The sequence below is a fragment of the Tenrec ecaudatus genome, chromosome X (genome assembly GCF_050624435.1).
Source record: "Tenrec ecaudatus isolate mTenEca1 chromosome X, mTenEca1.hap1, whole genome shotgun sequence".
Classification (NCBI taxonomy): Eukaryota; Metazoa; Chordata; class Mammalia; order Afrosoricida; family Tenrecidae; genus Tenrec; species Tenrec ecaudatus.
In genome coordinates, this window is record NC_134548.1 from 4,443,776 (window position 1) to 4,463,359 (window position 19,584).

General features: G+C 46.5%; 1 pseudogene; it reads right to left on the reverse strand.

Annotated features, from left to right (window-relative positions):
• Positions 1-1,026: 1,026 nt before the first annotated feature.
• LOC142433143 (zinc finger protein 75D-like) lies at positions 1,027-11,862 on the reverse strand (annotated as a pseudogene).
• Positions 11,863-19,584: the final 7,722 nt, after the last annotated feature.

Sequence of the window (19,584 nt, forward strand, 5' to 3'; positions counted from 1 at the left end):
TAGATATGCACCCTTTCAAATGCAGAGAATTACTTTAGGTGGTTAGTACTTTCCTTTATGCCTGTCATTCTAATGGCTTAAACACACAAGCGTGGTGTAGAGCGAGTTTACCCAGGTGCCAGAGGAGTCTCTAATGTGTGTATCAGGAGAAGCACCTGCACTCTAGTGATGACTGCCCTCAGCACCCACTATTGCAATGTCTTCTATCCAGCAATCTTAAGCAGTAAGGGACTAAATGCCAACACAAACCCTATGGGCCTTCTAAGCACAAAGCATCCACTGACCCTCTCAACATTGGCAAAACTTGTGGTCAGAGTGGGAGAGATCTGGCTTGATCCGTAGAAATGAGGGCCACGCTGGCACTCCTAAAAGGCTATGTAGCATGCCAGACATAAGTGCTTCACTCAAGTAAATTTGACATGAGTGTGTCAGGGAAACTTTGTATTTCTTTACTGGACACCTCTTCCCAGCATTTATATGGAACTGCACAATGGGAACTTGGTAAGGGGAGAGGCATATGAGCATACAGTATTTTCACCATGACCTCACCACAAGACTTTTTGCAGTGTGTGCGTGTGTGTGTGTGTGTGTGTATGAGTGGGAGACATGTCTGAGATTTGAAGTGAAACACTAGTTTGGGAAACATTGACTTAGTTAAAACTTTCAGCATCATAGATGTTTCAGGTTCAGAGAGGTTGCTTGAGTTGGCAGAACACAAATTTAGTCTCACACCCCCAGACTCACAAGTAAGCACTCTCCTCCACACTACATGACCTTGGAAGGGAGGAGAGGTTTTCAATAATGGGTTATTTTTTCTTTCTTTTTTTAAATGCTATTACCTTTATGGAAGCAGACCACCAAATCACTCGCATGGAGTGGAGGGTAACTGTGAGCCAATTTGGTTTAGCACGTGGAATAGGGTTAATGTGAACGTGAGTGGGCCAACACGCCTCCTTGATCTGAGCTACCATAGTGTGGTTGGTGGGATTTTCTGTGAAGAAACCAAACAGTTCATGTGGTCTTCATCTAATTGAAGTAGTTCTCATTTGAGATGTAGACTGGCAATGTGCAACTTGAGAAAAATTCGCTGATCACAGATCCACTCAGCTCAGGATTCACTAGCATGTGGTATTCCTGCTTCCTCTTCATCAGCTTCTGCAGCTACAGGAGTCAGGAGGAGCTTTGACCTTACATCTGACACAAGGATTTGAACCTCACTGGGTTACTTTTATCACCTCACTGGGTTATGACTACTATAGTACCCATTTATTGGTACAATGCTCTTTGTATATATTTGTACACCACTTCTCTACATAACCCAATCTAACACAGCAGCTAAGCATTTAACTAGTGTGTTAGTACAGCAACACACACACACACAGAGAGAGAGAGACAGACAGAGAGAGAGAGAGAGAGAGAGAGAGAGAGAGAGAGAGAGAGAGAGAGAGATACAGAGAGACACAGAGAGATACAGGGAGAGATACAGAGGGTAAAAAATAGTCATTCGTTGCATTCTACTTCTGGGGAGCTCACGCCCAGCTGAGCCCTATTCAGCAGGTTCACCAGTCAAGGAAAGAGCTCACTGGGGCGACAGGAGATTCTGGCACATCCTGAGCCTTCTACTTCCTTGAAGGCATCCCCCGCTTCGTTCAGACTACGGGATTTCTGGTGGGTCTGCCCCATCCGCAGTATGGGCCAGGTTATTTAAGGTTTTTTATTTTATTGAAACCTACTATTTGTATTGCTATCCATGACAGGTGTGCCTGTGCACTCTTGGCTTCATCCCGAAGATCTCAGAGACCCTTGATCGGAATCGCCGTTCACATAGTTAAGAGTCCGCTGACATCATAAGGGCGGTGCCACGCACCCGAACAACCGGGGCCTGATTTATCAGAGTCCCCTTTCAGCCCGCGAGAGTCCATTGATGTCATGAAGGGGAGGTACTACACACCGTACACCTGTGGACAGATGGACCAGAGTCGCCATTCTTGCAGGGACAGTCCTCTGACAACATCAGGGGTCGGTCTCAAAGCCGGACATCCGGTGGCATACTTCTCGGGGAACAATTTCACGCAGGGACAGGTGCCTTTTAGGTTCCAACGAGGGCTTTTCCGGTCAACAGGTGTCCCCCCTCAAATGTGTCCCCCATGGGCACTTCCTGTTACCCTCCATCTCTCGAGTTAAGTCCTGCCGGGTCTGTTTTCATCTATCTGATTGGCATACGCCTTTGTTGCCCGGGCTGCCTGATGTTTGAGCTCAAGTGCTGGTGGTTCTAGAGCCTTGAAGGCAACGTGTGGCTTTGCAGTCGGGCTCACGCACCCCCATGAAGCACTTCCGACCCGGCAGTGGGCACCGGGAAAACCTTCCCACTAGCAGCTTGCGTGAGAACTATGGTTCCCGGCGCTTTCGTGAGGCCCGGCTCTCTGAGCCTCCCCAGCTCGGGCCACGGTTTCTTCACAGAGCCTGCTGCTGTCCCCCTGTAGAGAGCGGACGGGCTGGGGTGAAAGTGGTGTCCTCGGCCTGGGAGGGGGCAGGCCTAAGGCTGAAAGCGATTTCCCGGGCTGTTTTGGTCCCCAGAACCTTTAGGCCACCGTCCTCTACCCGAGGTAGCCCCGCTCTAAGCGGTCCGGGCAGTCTCCCACACCCGCTTCCCAAGGTTCCTGCGTTGACACAGGGACCTCAAGAGATCTACGTGAAGGAGGCCACTGCCTCATAGGCCCTTGCTGCTCAGAGAGCTCACGGATCTGGAGGCTCCTTTGAGCTTTGGGAGCCTGTGCCTACTCTCCACCTGGGGGTCCTTGCCATCAGGGGACCCCACCACCAGCCAGGAGAGGGCAGGCGCAGATAAAGACAGGAAGCCCCACCTTCAGGCCCCGCCCAACTACGACAAGCCCCGCCCATCACGCCCTGGCAGCACGCAAGCAGTCCCCTAATGCTGTGCCTCGGCTCTCAGGCTACATGTCCGCAGGGAGTCCTGTGCTCTTGGGCCAAGCATCACCCATGTACCCCACTCAGTGCCAGCTCCGGGCCTCCTAGGGGACCCCATGCTCTTGGGCTCTTGCCCTCAGGCAGCCCTTGTTTTCCACCTGCTTCTGCCTGCCAGCTAGTTCATCCCAGCGAGGCTGGCGCCTGGCTTGGCCGTCTTTGCACAAGCTGCACTTACCATTTTGAGGAAGGGGTACTTGACTCTTCCGGGTTCCCTCATGCAAACTCACCTGGGTGACATAGCGTGCTGCTTTCGCTGCCTTCTTCACCGTGCCGAGCAAAGAACTCAAGAAACCTCATAGGCATTCCCAGGACTCTTCTGTCCGTTGCTCCCGACTTTAGTGCGTGCCGGCAAAGCTCCCGCGGCACACCTCAGAACGCAGTCGCCAAAGGTGATCCCGCAGGCCTTTCCCCTGACAAGACTTTCAAGCCCTGGGCTCCTGCAGCCAATGGCTAACCGACCGGTTTGCTGAGTGGGGCCAGTGTCCGCACTTGGCTAGCCTAATTCAGACTCACTCCCTGCCTGCCTGATCCCCTTCCCACAAGACCTTGTGCTGCCTGCGGACTAGAGGTCCCCAACTCCCTCTAGGTTCCTCCCTACCCACCTAGTGGAGCACCAAGGACTCCTTTACCCACCTGCCAGCCCTCCTGCGTGAGAAAGGAAGTCAGTGCCTGGTGGAATATCTCCATCAACCTGGAGCATACAGTCAATACTACAGACCACATCCCCAAAGCCTGAGGAGGAAAGTTTCAAACAACACCAGGAGTGCAAGATTTGGAATGCCATCAAACTGAGCAAGGTTGGACAATCCCCGCAAGTGCAAAATGTTGCATTACACCACTTTCCCGTGAGCAAGGTGGCCAGAGAGTGGTCTGGTGTCAGTGTGTGTGACTGGGCAAGTCTAGAAAGACAGCTTACATGGGCTGCTTCTGGATGGTTCTGGAGAAGCTCGTCCGGGAGCCTACAGGAGCAGGAATTGGTGGGGGCCATGGCAATCAAGAGCACTGGGAAAACAATATGCATAGAAAAACAGCTACAACTCTATCCTAGCCGGTCAGATAGTATCCTAAGACAGCTGAGAGGACCACCCCAAACCAAACTCACTGATCTCCCATCGATTCTACTGGACGGCTATTGCCCAGAACAGCAGAGATTGGCCTCTGTGGATTTCAGTGGTGCTCAGTGCTTCGCGGTTGGCTGTTTACCCAAAGGTTGGTGGTTGAAGTCCATTAGCCGCTCCTCTGGAGAAAGATGAGGCAGTTGGCTCCCGTAAAGATGGTACCACTGGGAACCCCAGCGGCCAGTTCTTCTCTGTCCTACAGGGTCACTGAGTGGGAATCCACTTAGGGCTATGGGTTGGCTTTAGTTTCCACATCAATCTATGAACGTTTACCATTGCCTTCATCAGACCATGCACACCTGAAGATGTTGGGGCCACACTGATTCATAGCGACCCTGTCGGACACAGGGTCTCCATGGCTGCTCATCTTTACAGAAGCATTCGGCCACATCTGACTCTGTGAGGAGGCTGGTGGATTCAAACCACTGATCTTATGGTTGGAAGTCAAGTGCTTATCCCGCAATGCCACCACGTTCATTTTTATCTCCTCTATGAAAGCCATGGATTGCCAACAAAACCCAGTAAATCTGTCTAGGAAGAAGCCACGATGCTCCTTAGAGGAAAGGATGGTGAGACTGTGTCTCACGTACTTTGGACATGCTTCCAGGAGAGACAGGTCCCTGAGGAAGGATATCATGCTGGTTAAAGTGGAGGGGCAGTGAAACAGAGGAAGGTGGAGGAAATGGATGGACACACTGGGGCTGCAACAAGGGGCTCGGGCATAAGAACCATTGAGGACAGCGCCAGACCAGGCAGTGGTTCATTCTGTTGTACAGGGGCTTGCTATGGGTCAGAACTGATTGCACAGCCCCTGACAACAACCTAAAAGCCACGGACGACTATTGCTTGGCTTGCTGCTCACAACAGGACACTGGTTTAGTATTACATTTTTAGAGGTGCTTCTCCTGATTGCTACTGATGTGTAGGAATAGGATCAAATCTCTGGGATTTCTGCAAGAGAGTACTTTTTCTTTTTGGTGACAAGGAGCCCTTGTGGCGTAAGAGTTATGAGGTGGGCTGCTAACTGCAAGGTCAGCGGTTCAAGCACCAGTTGTTCTGTGGGAAAATACGTAGCTTTCTACTCCGATAAAGAGTCACACTTTCAGAAACCCACACAGGCACTTCTGTCATGTCCTATAGGGTTGCTGTGAGTCGACATCGACTTGATGAAAGTGAGTTTTGTTTTGTTTGGGGTTTTTTTTTTTGAAGATCAGATAGGGATATCTAACAGTTTACTAGATAAAATAGTACTTTAAACAATATCTCATTTGTAGTGAGGAGGGGGTGGAAGAGGAGGAAGAAGAAAGAGGGGAAAAGGAAGAGGAGGGCGATTCTGCGATGGGAAGGAAAGAGGAAGCCCTGTGGCAAAACAAAGACAAACTGATGTAAATTTAATCAGATAAAGACATTCCATTTATGCTAATGAACTAGACATTCCATTCAGTGTGGGGATAAGGATGGTTAGCATGGACCCAGCAAAATCAAGATCAAGTTTAGCTTCCTGGCTCACCAAGTAGGGAAGGCACGGGACAAACAGAAGGAAGAACCCCTTGAGAAGCTGATGGAGGAGTGGGATAAACAGGAAAGCCCTGTTTTGACTGTTAAGGCACAAATGTGTGCGCATATATGATGGTGTTGCATGTGGGTGTGGTGCATGTACGGTGTGTTGTGTGGGATGTGTGTATCTAGTTTTGTGTTTGCGTGGTTTCTGTGTGTATACGGTGGTGTTGTGTATGTGTTGTGTGTAGTGTGGTATGTGTGCGGTGTGTATGTGATGTGTGTCTATATGAAGTTGTGAACGTGTGCATGTATATACAGTGTTTGTGCATGTGTGGTGTGTGTATGTGTAACATGTGTGTGTGTGGGTGCTGTGTGTATGTTTGCATGTTGTGTATGTAGTGGTGTGGTGTTTTTGTGTACTGTGTATATGTTGTGTGTGGTGCTGTGTACTGTTGTGTGTGTGATGTGTGTGCATGTACTTTTATCTCTTGGTGTGTCATTAGGTGCTTATTAAGAACAAAATTCCATCTAAACCTCATATCACATTGCGAACATCTATATGGTTTCTCGTCAGTATGAATTCTCTGGTGCTTTTAAGGTCAGAGATCTCTCTGAAGCTTTTCCCACATTCCTGATACTTAAATGGTTGCTCTCCTGAGGGAACTTTCTTCTGAAGACCTGTGCATTTGGGAACATCTTATTTACATGTTGAATTGCTACTTTCTTTTCTTCCCCGGAAAATGTTGATGCTGTGTAGGCGCCTTGAATATGCCACCACGGTTTTCTGTGGCGGTGCTTCTCTGCAGAGCACCACTTTTTGCTTTTTTTGATACTCTGCCTCCTGGGGCTTTTCTTTTTAACTTAGGAGGAGCCACAGGCTGATCACTCACAGGACGGTTTCTGATCTTCAATCCTGTTGGAATAAAGAGAAGAATCAGTCATCTATATCCCATAGTAAGAAAAGTGCAGGGATAGAGGGAGAGCCAATAATGATTGGTTTGTTTTTTTTTAAATATCAGAAGAAAAGGTTTTGACACTGTTCTGGGCAAATAGCATAGAGTTATGTCTCCCTACTCTTTTCGCTCAGCACAACTATATGGACCGAAATAACAAGTGATCTGAGTACAATGCCTCTGCAGGCCTGAAACTTCCTTCCTTCAATAGGTGGCACTGGGGTAGACTGGCACAACTGGAAAGAGGAGCCCTAGCCAGAGTCAGTAAACCAGTTTAGGAAGTGTCTTCCTCCACCTATGCCTAAAAATACCTTTCATCACCAAGAGACACTGGGTGGCCTGGCCTTGTAAGACATCTACCACCCCATGACACAGTGCCAGTAGGGAATCAGTGAGAGCCTCTGTGGAAGTAAACAAAGCAGCCCAAAACAACAGCTCTGCAAATTAAGCTGTCATTAGGCTCATGGGAACCAGAGCAGGAAAGAATCTGCTTGCTATGCAAAAAAAAATGGCTTCCTGCTCAAATCAAAGATGTCAAGAGGGCCCAGTCTCTTCTAACATAATAGGCAAGATGACTAGGAGAGCACCTAATGATTACTCATGAGAACCAGAACCCAGAAAGTCACAGCTTGAATGAGAAATACTATCTGATTAGGATGGAACCAGCCTAGACATCAGCAACCCAAAGACGACTAGACATGGGAACATGAAACAAAATACATATCCAAAAACAACAAAATTCTTTTTGCAAATGACATATCAAATATATAGGAAACCCCAAAAATTCCATTTTAAAAATAGCTGGAAAGAATAGAAAAATTTTGCAATGTGAGATCAACATAGGAATATCAATGGCCTTGTTTTATATTAAAGAAATAGGAATGGCCAATAAATATATGGGAAAACAATCATTATCCATAAGAGAAATGTCACTTAAAACAACTGAGGTACCACCTAACACCCTCAAAGACAGCCCAGTTCAAAAAATCAGAAAGCAACAAGTGCTGGAAGGGCTGTGTTGACATAGGAACTCTCATCCACTGCGGTGGACCTGTAAGTATGTACAGCCATTATGGAAATCGATTTAGTGATTTCTGAAACAGAGGGAAATTAAGCTACCATATGACCCAGCAATCCCCCTACTGGGCATATACCCAGAAGAAGCAACAAACCAAGGCCAGACATCTGTGCTCCAATGTTCATAGTGGCACAATTCACACATGCAAGGAGATGGAAACAACCCAAATTTCCATCATTTGATGAGTGGATTGAAAAACTGTGGTACATACATACAATGGAGTACCATGTATCACTAAAAAGCACTGATGAATACATGAAACATATCTCTATATGGGAATAACTGGAGGAAATTATGCTAAGTGAAGTAAGCCAAGCATAAAAGGACAAGTACAATAAGAGTCAGCTGAGGTAAGTTTACTAAAGAAAGAAAAGGAAGAAATTCAAAAGGGGCACAGGGAAAAAGTTACCGTATAGAAACACTCCTGGGGTGAGGTTCACGTAGTATGACAGGGGCCAGACCAAATACAGGGGTTCATATGGGAGTCAACTTGAAAGGAGGGCGTGGGGAGGAAAGGAAAAAAAAGAGATGTGTGTCGAGTGTATTGTTTGTGTCTCCCAGGGAAAGAGGGACCAGACATAAATCCAGTGTTCTGGGATGCGAATGCAGCATGCCAGCATGAAGAGGGGAGGCAGTGGAGGGGCCTGAGGGCTTGGCCCCAATGGCAGCTATATGGACAACTGTCCCTCCCCCCAAAATAATTTACTTTAGAGGACAGCACTGAAGCTTCAGCTAGGGGAGAGGGACATGTCTGATCGGAGCACACGGGAGCAAATGAATAGGGAGGAAGAGAGAGTGGTGCACATCCAGCCACCAGGACTGGAGGACGATATCCCCGCTCTGAACAGCCAATGCACAGAGTAGAGCATATGGGTGTTCCCACTATGAGACATGACGTCCCTCACTGACCCATGGCTCCACGGGGGACAACAATGGAGACTCAGTTTTGCCTGACCACACCTAAGCAAAACACCAAGGGCGCATGGCAGAGCAATGGGGGGAGCAGAGAAAGGGAGCTCCAGAGGGAGTGCAAAGGATACATATGGTAGCCAACTAAAAAGGAGGGGACAACGGAAGAAAAAACAACCAAGGCATGGGTAGCGGGGTAACAGGGTACTAACCCATACGAGGACAGGATATTTTTTATATCTCCACAGGTAACGAAGGAAAAAAAACACTTCAACTTGGTGCTTCAACCCAGTGCTCCTGGACATGAATGAAACATACCTTCATGGAGCAGGACACAAATGGACAGGTCTGAGGGGAGCCCCAAGCCCAACTACGTGGACAGCATTCCCTCGCTGAAGAAGAATTCACTTCAGAGGACAACACCGAAGCTACACCTCAGGGAGAGGGACGTTTCTGATCACTGCACACAGGAGCAAATCAAGGGAGAGGAAGAGAGAGTGGAACACAGCCTAGCCCACCAAGCTCTGAGGATGATATTCCTGCTCAGAGCAGCCAAAGCACAGAGAGGACCATAGGACCAGTCCCACTATGAGATACGATGTCCCTCACTGACACCTAGCACTTCTGGGGAAAACACTGGAGACACTCTGTGGGAATTGCTCCCAATGTGACCCCACCACACTGAGGCAAAACATTAAGGGCGTGCAACAGAACAGCAAGGGGAACAGAACAACAAAGTCCCCAGGAAACACCAAAAAATAGACTTTGGGGCCAGGGAGTGGCACCCCATCAGACTCCATTGGAAAACACTCATAAAGGTCAAAAAGAGATCTTGAACTATTAACAGGCTTTTTTTGTCCTTGCTTTTTTTGTTGCTTTTTTTTCTGACAATGTTTTGCTCTGTTGTTGTCTTCTGTGCATATTACTATCTCTGTAGGTCTATCTAGATGAGATAGGCCAGATAATCCCTCTGGAGAGAAAACTATGGGGTCTACGGTTGCTGAGGGACAAGGGAGAGGGACACATGAGGGAAAGGAAGTGGGTGTTAACAAACCCAGGAACAAGTGAACAAGTGGTCCGAAATCAATGGTGAGGAAGGTGTAGTAGGCCTGCAACCACGAATAATTACTGAAACCCAAATGAAAGCTGAGCATGATAGTGGGACAAGAGGAAAGTTAAAGAAAATAGAGGAAAGAACTAGGAGCCAAAGGTCATTTATAGAGGTCTACATACAGGTATGTACATATGTAAATATATTTATATGTGATGAGGAGGAAATAGATCTATGTGCATATATTTACAGGTTTAGTATTACAGTAGCAGATGGACATTGGGCCTCCACTCAATAACTCTCTCAATGAAGGAACACATTGTTCTATTAAACTGGCATTCCATGATGCCCACCTTCCTGACAGAATCGCTGAAATCAAAGTGGATGCATAAGCAAAGGTGGTGAGGAAGGGTGATGGTGACCAGCTATCAAAAGTTATAGCATCTGGAGTTTTAAAGGCTTGAAGATAAACAAGCAGCCATCTAGCTGAGAAGCAACAAAGCCCCCATGGAAGAAGCATACTAGCCTGTGTGATCACGAGGTGTAGATAAGATCAGGTGTCAGTCATCAAAGAGCCAAAAAACTTATCATTGTGAATGAGGCAGAGAATGAAGGGGAGACCCAAAGCCCATCTGTATTAAACTGGACATCCCCTTACAGAAGGATCTTTGGGAGGAGATGAGCCAGTCAAGGTGCAATACAGCACCAACGAAACATACAATTTCCCTCTAGTTCTTTGATGCTTCCACTCCCTGCTCCATGACACCAATTCTACCTTAAAATCCGGCTAGACCAGAGGATGTACACTGGTACAGATCAGAGCTGGAAACACAGGGAATTCCAGATAGGTAAACCCTTCAGGACCAATAACGAGAGCAGCGATACCAGGAGGGTAAGAGGAAGGTGGGGTAGAAAGAGGGACTGATCACAATGATCTACATAAAACCCCCTCCCTGGGGGATGGTCAAAAGAAAACTGGGTGACATTGGACAGTGAAAGACACGACAAAATAATAATAATTTATAAATTATCAAGGGTTCAGGAGGGAGGGACAGTGGGGGGAGAGGGGAAAAATTAGGAGCTGAAAGCAAAGGGCTCAAGTAAAAAGAAAATGTTTCGAGAATGACGATGGCACCAAATGTACAAATGTGCATGACAGAATGGATGTATGTAAGGACTGTGATAAGAGTTGCACTAGCCCCCAATAAAACAATTTTAAAATATTTAAGAAGAGGAAAAGTTAATCTTTACCTAGAGAGATGATGCTCTCATAGGTGTCCTGCATCACACTGCTGTAGAGGGCCTTCTGATCCAAATCCAGTAACTCCCATTCTTCTTCAGAGAAAATCACGGCGACATCTTCAAAGGTCACCAAACTCTGAAGAAAAAAAATGGGTTTCCCTCAATACTTGCCACTGCAGAAGCAGTCCAACTACCTATTTGAGTTTCAAGGTGAGCCAGAGACAAAAGGAGGTTAACAGTATAAAAGAGAGGTAAGGAGAGGGTTAAAGAGACAGGGAAAAGTCCTCAAGGATGGAGCCAAAGGGGTAAGAATCAAATTCCCAGAGGTGCCCAATCCCCACTGTGCCATGTCTGATTGTCCAGAGGAGATGTCTGGGTGGAACAAGCCTCGAAGTGCCGGCTGGGTAGTGAGGATCACAGACAGCACAGGAAAAGGGCTGAGACTTGTAGAAGACTATTGCTGGGGACCTACAGACTCAGGTTCTGCCTCAGCAGTCCAAAGGGAGAAACAGAAGAGCAACCCAATATCCACCTCATCCCTCAGGATCCCCACCCTCCCCTGAGGCCCATACCTATCCTGTTTTCATGGACATGTTAAGGTTCTCTTCTCACCTTCTTTCTCCTTGGACCATATTTTCCCCGATAGAGTTTCACCAGAGCAACAGCCTCCTGGATGCTCTGTGGATTGTGCTTCTGTATCTGGTAATGTAACTTCATGGGCAGAAGGCCCAGGAACTGCTCTAGCACCAGCATTTCCAAGATCTGCTCTTTGGAGTGACTCTCTGGTCTCAGCCAATGACGGCACAATTCTTGAAGCTGGTCAACAACCTGGAGTGGGGCAGCTGTTGCAGGATAGACGAAGTCTCTGAACATCAGGTGAGCGCTCTCAGGATCAGGACTGCTACTCAGTGGGGTCAAATTTTCACCCTGATTGGAGGTGCGTTTCACAGAGCCCTTCAGGCCCAAACTGGGCCTCAGCTGGGGGATCTGATCTGCGGCCACCTCGGTATCTTCCATCATCATTTTCCTGCGGGAACAGTGCGAGCTCTGTGTGTTCTCCTTCCTGCGGACATGGAAGGAGAGAAGGGAAAAGTACATTACAAGAAGAAAGTTACAGGACCCTTGTGTTACTGGCTACTTACCAGAACAAGAAGAACAGAAATTCTGATGGCTTTTCGTCCTTTAAAACTAACGCTTAGTTCTATAACAACCAGAAGGGATAGGTCACTTCTGGACACAGACATCATTCCTTTGGTGCTCAGCAGCTCAGGGAAGGCAAATGCCAATCGATGACTTTTGTGTTATCTGTTTTCTGAAATGTTGTTGGGCGACAAAATTGGCACCCAACAGCTGAGAGGAGATATGAGATCATCTGAAAAACTTATCTGGGTGTTGGTGTCCTACCTTCTCAGTGACCAGGGAATACAGGGATGAAACCTAAAGATTTAGCTTCAGTAGATGTTAATGGCCTGGTGGTATAGCGATTACAGGTTTTGCTGGGATCCAAAGGTTCACAGTACAAAATCACCAGCAGCTCCAAGGTAGGAGGACTAGGTTTTCTGCTCCAGGAAACAATTACTGTCCTAGATTCTCAAGGGCTCACGATGAGCCACCTCTCACTGTCTTCGGATTTCTGTTGGCTTTCTAATGTTAAAGAATCTTTAAATGACACCCAGCTTTCTCCAGTCAATAACATAGATAATCAGCATTGACATGGTTAAGTTCCCTACACACTCAGTTCTTTCAGGATGGACTAAACAGCTTCTCTTATCACTTACACAAATATCTTAAATCTGAAGAAGCTTATATTGAGAAATAGGGCTTGTCATTACATGTCTATCTCTATTAGATACGTTTACATATTTGCCTTTACTTCCATTTTCTACAAACTCTTTGAAGTTCCCCTCACTCATTCTTCTCCATTACATGCAAAACAGTCTCATGAGCAGAGCATAGTTGTGGCCACAGAGAAAACCAGAATGAACTTTAAAAAACTGATGTACCACAAAATATCTTCTCAGACCTCAGTAGAATAGAACCAGATACTAACAAGAGTAAGGTTTAGAAATTCATTCGTATGTGTGTGTGTGTGTGTGTGTGTGTGTGTAACTACCTACTTAAAAACTATTGGATAATAAAGCAGATAAAATAAAATTTAATTTTTTCTTGAATCTGTTGAGTATGAAAATACCAAAGACACAAATCTTTGGAACACAGTCCAAATTGTTGGGAATTTTACATCAAAATATAATGCATTCAAACCAATACCTTAACCCAGCAGCACCAACTATTAGAAAATCAACAGTAAATTAATCCTGTAGTCCAAAACTATTGGAAAAATATAAAAATTAGAAAAAAATAAATGCAGAAGGAAAGGGAAAATCAACCCAGAAAAAGGCAACGAGACTGAAAGGGGAAAATCAACCCAGAAAAAGGCAACGAGACTGAAAGGTGATTATTTCAAAGGATTAATAAAATTTAGAGACCACTGACAACACTCAAATGAAAAAGACGAGAAGATGAAATTATTCTGAATAAGAAATGAATTGTTGTATGTTTCCTCTTGTTCTTCAATGCTTTCTCCCTCTCACTAGCATGATCCCAATTCTATCTTATAAATCTGGCTAGACCAGGGCATGCACAGGGGTACAGGTAAGAGCTATACCACAGGGAATCCAGGACAGAAAAACCCCTCAGGACCCATAATGGACAGAAAAAACCCTCAGGACCAATAATGGGAGTGGTGATACCAGGAGGGTGAGGGGAAGGTGGGGAAAGAGAGGGGAAACTGATCCCAATGATCTAAATATCACCAACCCCCAGGGGGATGGACAACAGAAAAATGGGTGAAGTGAGATATGGGTCAAAAAATAATAATATATAACCTATCCAGGGTTCATGAGGGAGGGAGGACAGGAGTACGAGGGAAAGGAAAGTGGAAAATGAGTAACTGATAGCAAGGGCTCAAGTAGAAGGAAAATATTTTGAAAATGATGATGGTAACATATGTACAAAGTTATTTGACAAAAGAGATGTCTGTATGAATTATGATGAGATCCCAGTAAACGATTAAGTAAAACAAGACATGAAACTGGTGACTCCATGGCAGAACCATTTGACATGAAAAGGATATCAGTGCACTATGAGGAACAAAGCTCAAACACATATGAAAAACCTAGAAAATATGGAAAGGGTTTTTAGAAACATGCTGCTTACCTAAAGTAAGAGAAACTGAAGTGGAAAGTTTGAACAGACCTGTAACAGAGGAAGACATGAAACACATCATCCAATAGCTCCCAACAAAAGAATATCTGCCACCAATCCTATTCCAACGACCTTAGGATACAGAAAAGGATGGAATAAATCACTTTATGAAGGGAATATAAGCCTGCTTAGACAAAGATGACACTAAAAATATCTAATATATTAAAAATATATCCTGCCTGAATACAGCAGCAATATTTCTCAACACCAAATACCATATATACTCGTGTATAAGCTAACCCGCATACAGCCGAGGCACCTGATTTTACCACAAAAACACGTATTAAAAAATGAGTTGGAAAACTCTGCTTGTACATGAGTACATACGATAGCTAACTGAATACAAAACCATGTCAAAAAAAATCACGAATCATGTCCATGTGAGATGTGTCCCAAGCAAGACAACCAAGGATGGTTCAACATTAGAAAAACAATCAATGTAATCTGCGCCATAAACAAAATAATGCGAAAGACTCATATGATCACATCAACAGATGCAGAAAATGTGTTTGACAAAGTCAAACGCCAATTCCTAATGAAAACATTCAAATCTATAGAAATGGAAGGAGAATGCCTCGACATAACTAAATGTGTATACATTAAACCAACTGCCAACACTGATCACAATGAAGAGAAACAGAAAGCACTCCCTCCGTGAATGGGAATCAGACCAGAAGACCCTGCAGCACCACTCCTATTCAATAGTGTACTGCAACTCGTCACCTGAGCCATTATAAGGCAGGCAAGGGAAAAATAGTCCTCTAATTAGGGAAGGAAGAAATACAACTATGTCTACTCACAGAAGATAAGATTCTATACACACAAAATCCCAGAAACTCAACCGGAAAGCTATTAGGCTAATAAGTGGGGTTGGGCAAAGTGGCAGAGAAAAGATTAACATGCGAAAATCTCTTAAGTTCCTCTATACCATTGAAGGGAACCCTGTAAAGACATTCAGGAAAGCAATCAACTTACAATAGTTAATGAAAACATTAATAACACAGGAATAAAGTTAACCAGCGATACGAAGACTTATATACGAAGAAAACCACAGAACACTACTGCAAGAACCCAAAAGAGAGCAACATGAATGGAAAAAGCATGTTGAGTTTACAATTGTTGTCAGGAGTCTTCAAGTCCCTTACAACTCATAGCAACTCTATGAACAACAGACCAAGCACTACCAGTCCTTCAATTTGCTCACAATTGTCACAAACTTTGGGTCCATTGTTGTGTCAATTTTTATCCTTTGTTAGGTTGTTGGTAGGTGCCATCAAGTCTGCTCTGACCCACAGCCACAACTCTAGGCACAACAGAGCAAAGCACTGCCCAGTTCTGTGCCCTTGCCACAACTGACCCTATGCCTGAGCCCGTTGTGGCAGCCACTATGGCAATCCATCTTGTATTGTCCATCTCTTATCATTAAGATGTCTTAATATTGTGAAAATTTCAAACCCGCACCAAGTGATCTACAGGTGTGGTACAAATGTTGTCTATATTCTATCATAGATCTTCAAGTGATGAAAAAAATTTTGATGGGCTGGTCTTAGCTTAGGGGAAAACACAGCAAACCAAACAAACAAAAAAATGCCCACAGGCACCTCAAATGTCTAGCATGGCTTTCCTTCGTAACATACCGACTAGAAGACGCACCCCAATGTCAAAAAATTAAAAGTGTGCATGTTAGAATCTATGAAGAACAGTACTTCAGAGAAAAATAAACCCATAAATTCCCACTAGGTTGGTTGTTTGGAAAACCGTTAACTTACTACCCATGCAATTTACTTCCTTAAAAAATTATATCAAGATATTCCTCGCATAATTAATTATAGAAAGTTCATTTGAAGTTTATAGTTCCCACGCAAACATAGGAGTATGCTGCTCGTGCTTCATCTGTCTGATACAGGTTGGTGGGTCAATGAATGGATACCGAGTACCTTTCAAAGAGGTCCAAAATGTACCTACAAATTTTATCACAAAACACAAACCAGCACAACCACCCGTGGACACGCATAAACCATGGAATCCTTCCAAACACTACCAAGATTTGAACTTTCCTGGTCGGCATCACAGTCTTTCCTATGCTATCTGAGAAGGGAATCCTCCTTAAGGTCTAAGCAGAGTCGATAAACCCATGAACCGTTGACTCCTGCTGCTGAAATGGTTGAAATGCACCCCTTTCTAGGACAGGCGTGGAAACGGACTGGCCAGCAACGGGTTCTAGAACCATTGCTACGCCGAGAGCACGGCCTGAAGGAAGGAAGTGCCCGGGGAGACTCGGGTTCCAAGACAAAGCGAGTCATTCGACGCCAGAGCGCAGAGCCCCGAGCCCAGGCTCTCCCACACTTCACTGCAAGAGAGCTTTGCTCTGTCTTTGATCAGGCAGCAAGGGGGGCCCCACCAACGGTCGCCTTCCTCGTGCTGAGGCCCGCCCTTCGTGCCTCGTGAGGCGCGACAAGGTCTTGCGGCTGAAGCCCCTGAAACACCGGAGACCACACGCCCGTTGGGTACTTGCGGAGAAACGGGGGTCCTGTGCACGGTTATCCCCCAAACTAGCCCAGCCGGCACGCTCCCTCACCTCACAGCGTCCACCGCCTGGCTCCACCTGCCCGCGTCCGTTGTTCCGCCGCCTCAGGCTCCAGCCGGCCACGAAGAGACGACGTGAGGGGCGTGGTCCCGGGGGCGGAGCCTTCCGCCAGCCCCGCCTTCTCCCGCCCGAACGTTCCGCTCCACACAGGCGGGGGGCGGGAAGCGGAAGTGACCGGAACGCCGCTGTCCGTCCTGCATCCCTCGCTCCCACCTGTGACTTCTGTCCAGGCTGGCCCCCATGGCTGCTGGTCCTGGCGCCACCGCTGGCTTTGGGACGTGGAGCTTTGCTCACAACAGGTGGTGAATATGCCAGGTCTAGCGCTGAGCTGAAGCCGAACTGGGGACATCAGTAATATGTGCAGAACAGAAATGGGATCGGCCCTGTATGTGCATCCCTCCAAATTTAAATTCTGAGTTCGCAATGGAACCGACGTCATTAAAATATGTACATGAATCCTTGATAATTTATAAATTATTTTGTCATGGCTTACCCTGTCCCTTCAGCCCCTTTTCTCGTGTCCGTCCTCCAGGGAGGAGGTCACATGGAGATCCTTGTAATTGGTTCTCTATTTCCAAGCCCCTTTCCCTCTACCTCCCAGTATTGCCACTGCCCTCTGGAATACCAGTGCCTCCAGCTCGTGTCTGCACCAGCATACATCCTCTGCTCTATCCAGACTTACAAGGTAGAATTCAGATCATGATAGTGGGGGGCGGGGTGACGGAGGAAGCATTTAGGAACTAGAGGAAAGCTGCATTCTTCATTGGTGTTGCATCGCACCCGGGCTGACTCATCTCCTCCCCTAGACCTCTCTGCAAGGGGATCTCCAGTGGCCAACAAATGGGCTTTGGGTCTCCAATCTGCACTTCCCCCTTCATTCACTAAGGTAAGATTTCTCTGTTCTGATGATGCCTTATACCTGATCCCTTTGGCACCTCGTGATCGCACAGGCTGGTGTGCTTCTTCCATGTGCGCTTTGATGCTTCTGAGCTAGACGGCCACTTGTTTACCTATAGACCTTTAAGACCCCAGATGCTATCTCTTTTGCTAGCCGGGCACCATCAGGTTTCTTCACCACATTTGCTTATGCACCCGTTTGTCCTCAGCTATTGTATCATGGAAATTACCCAGGATTGTGATGGAGGGGAGAGCGGGGAAGGAGGGGGGGAAAGAGGACCTGATGCAAAGCGCTTAAGTGGAGAGAAAATGCTTAGGGAATGATGAGGGCAATGAATGTATAGATGTGCTTTACACAATTGATGTATGTATGGATTGTGATAAGAGTTGTATGGGTCCCTAATGAAACCTTTAATAAAAGGAAACATGTACACATGCTGCTCTGCTTTACTGTCTTCAGATAGGCTGAGCGCCTCCGTATGTTGAACCAGTGTGCAAAGTCAGTTTTAAGAGGGCTCTTCGTAGGAAGGAGCAGATAAACATCATACAGTGTGGCATGAGGAAAACAAAAAAAAGCATGACTCCCTGAAACAATATTGGCCACCTGTTGTGCTCCAGCAGTGCCCTCAAACAATAACGGTTAATAAGGTAGACCACAGAGATGGGCCTGTTGATTCCAGATCAGTTAAAACTATTGTTTGCTGGTTTTCTCTCCAGAGAGGTCTTGAACGACCTCAGATAAGCAAGGTGCCCCCAGTTCTGCATAACAGCGACAAAGTGAATGTTGACATTCTGATGCAATAACACTTTGGCCCAATAACACTTCCTTCGTAAGATGGACATGAAGCTAACCGAGGCTCCACTTTTGTTCAGACACTGTCTTGGAGGTTTTCAGGTCTGGGAAACTGAATGACGATCAAAACTCAGGCTAGGAGGGCGGCACAGCAAGACACAAAGAAATGGGAACCTTAAATGTGTGACTGAGTCCCTGAACAAACCTGCCCAGCTATTTGCCCTATTCCTGGACAGTGACACAGAAACTACAAATATATGTTAATGCAATTATTATTATCAATTGCTGGTGGTACAAGGGCCTTGAAGGCAACGTTTGGCCGCGCAGTCAGGCTAACACACCCCCATGAAGTGGTTCCGGACTGGCAGTGGGAACCAAGAACATCTTCCCATTAGAAGCTGGAATGAGAACTATGGTTCCCGGCGCTTTCGTGATGTCCAAACGGTGCGGAACCCCAGCAAAAACCACGGGTCCTTTACAAAGCCTGCGGCTGTCCCCCTGTAGACAGAGGACAGGCGGGGGTCAAAGTGCAGGCCTATGGCAGGGAGGGAAGAGCACAAAGGTCGAAAGCTATTTCCCACGCTGTTTTGGACCCAAGACCTTTTGAAGCAATCTCCTCTCCCCGAGGTAGACCCACTACAAGCGGTCCGGACAGTCCCCCACAGCCGCTTCCCAAGGTTGCTGCTTAGCCACAGGGACCTCAAGAGAAAGAAAGAGATTGACAGAGAGGCGGTGGGTGGGGGGGGGGGGGAGAAATACAGGGAGAAATAGAGAGGAAAGAAAAATAGTCATCCGTTGCATACTTCTTCTCCGGAGCTCACGAGCAGCTGAGCCCTATTCAGCAGGTTCACCAGTCAAGGAAAGAGCTCACTGGGGCGACAGGAGATTCTGGCACATCCTGAGCCTTCTCCTTCCTTGAAGGCATCCCCCAGCTTCGTTCAGACTACGGGATTCCTGGTGGGTCTGCCCCATCCGCAGTATGGGCCAGGTTATTTAAGGTTTTTTATTTTATTGAAACCTACTATTTGTATTGCTATCCATGGCAGGTGTGCCTGTGCACTGTTGGCTTCATCCCGAAGACCTCAGAGACCCTTGATCGGAGTCGCCGTTCACATAGTTAAGAGTCCGCTGACATCATAGGGCGGTGCTACGCACCCGAACAACCGGGGCCTGATTTATCAGAGTCCCCGTTAAGCCCGCGAGA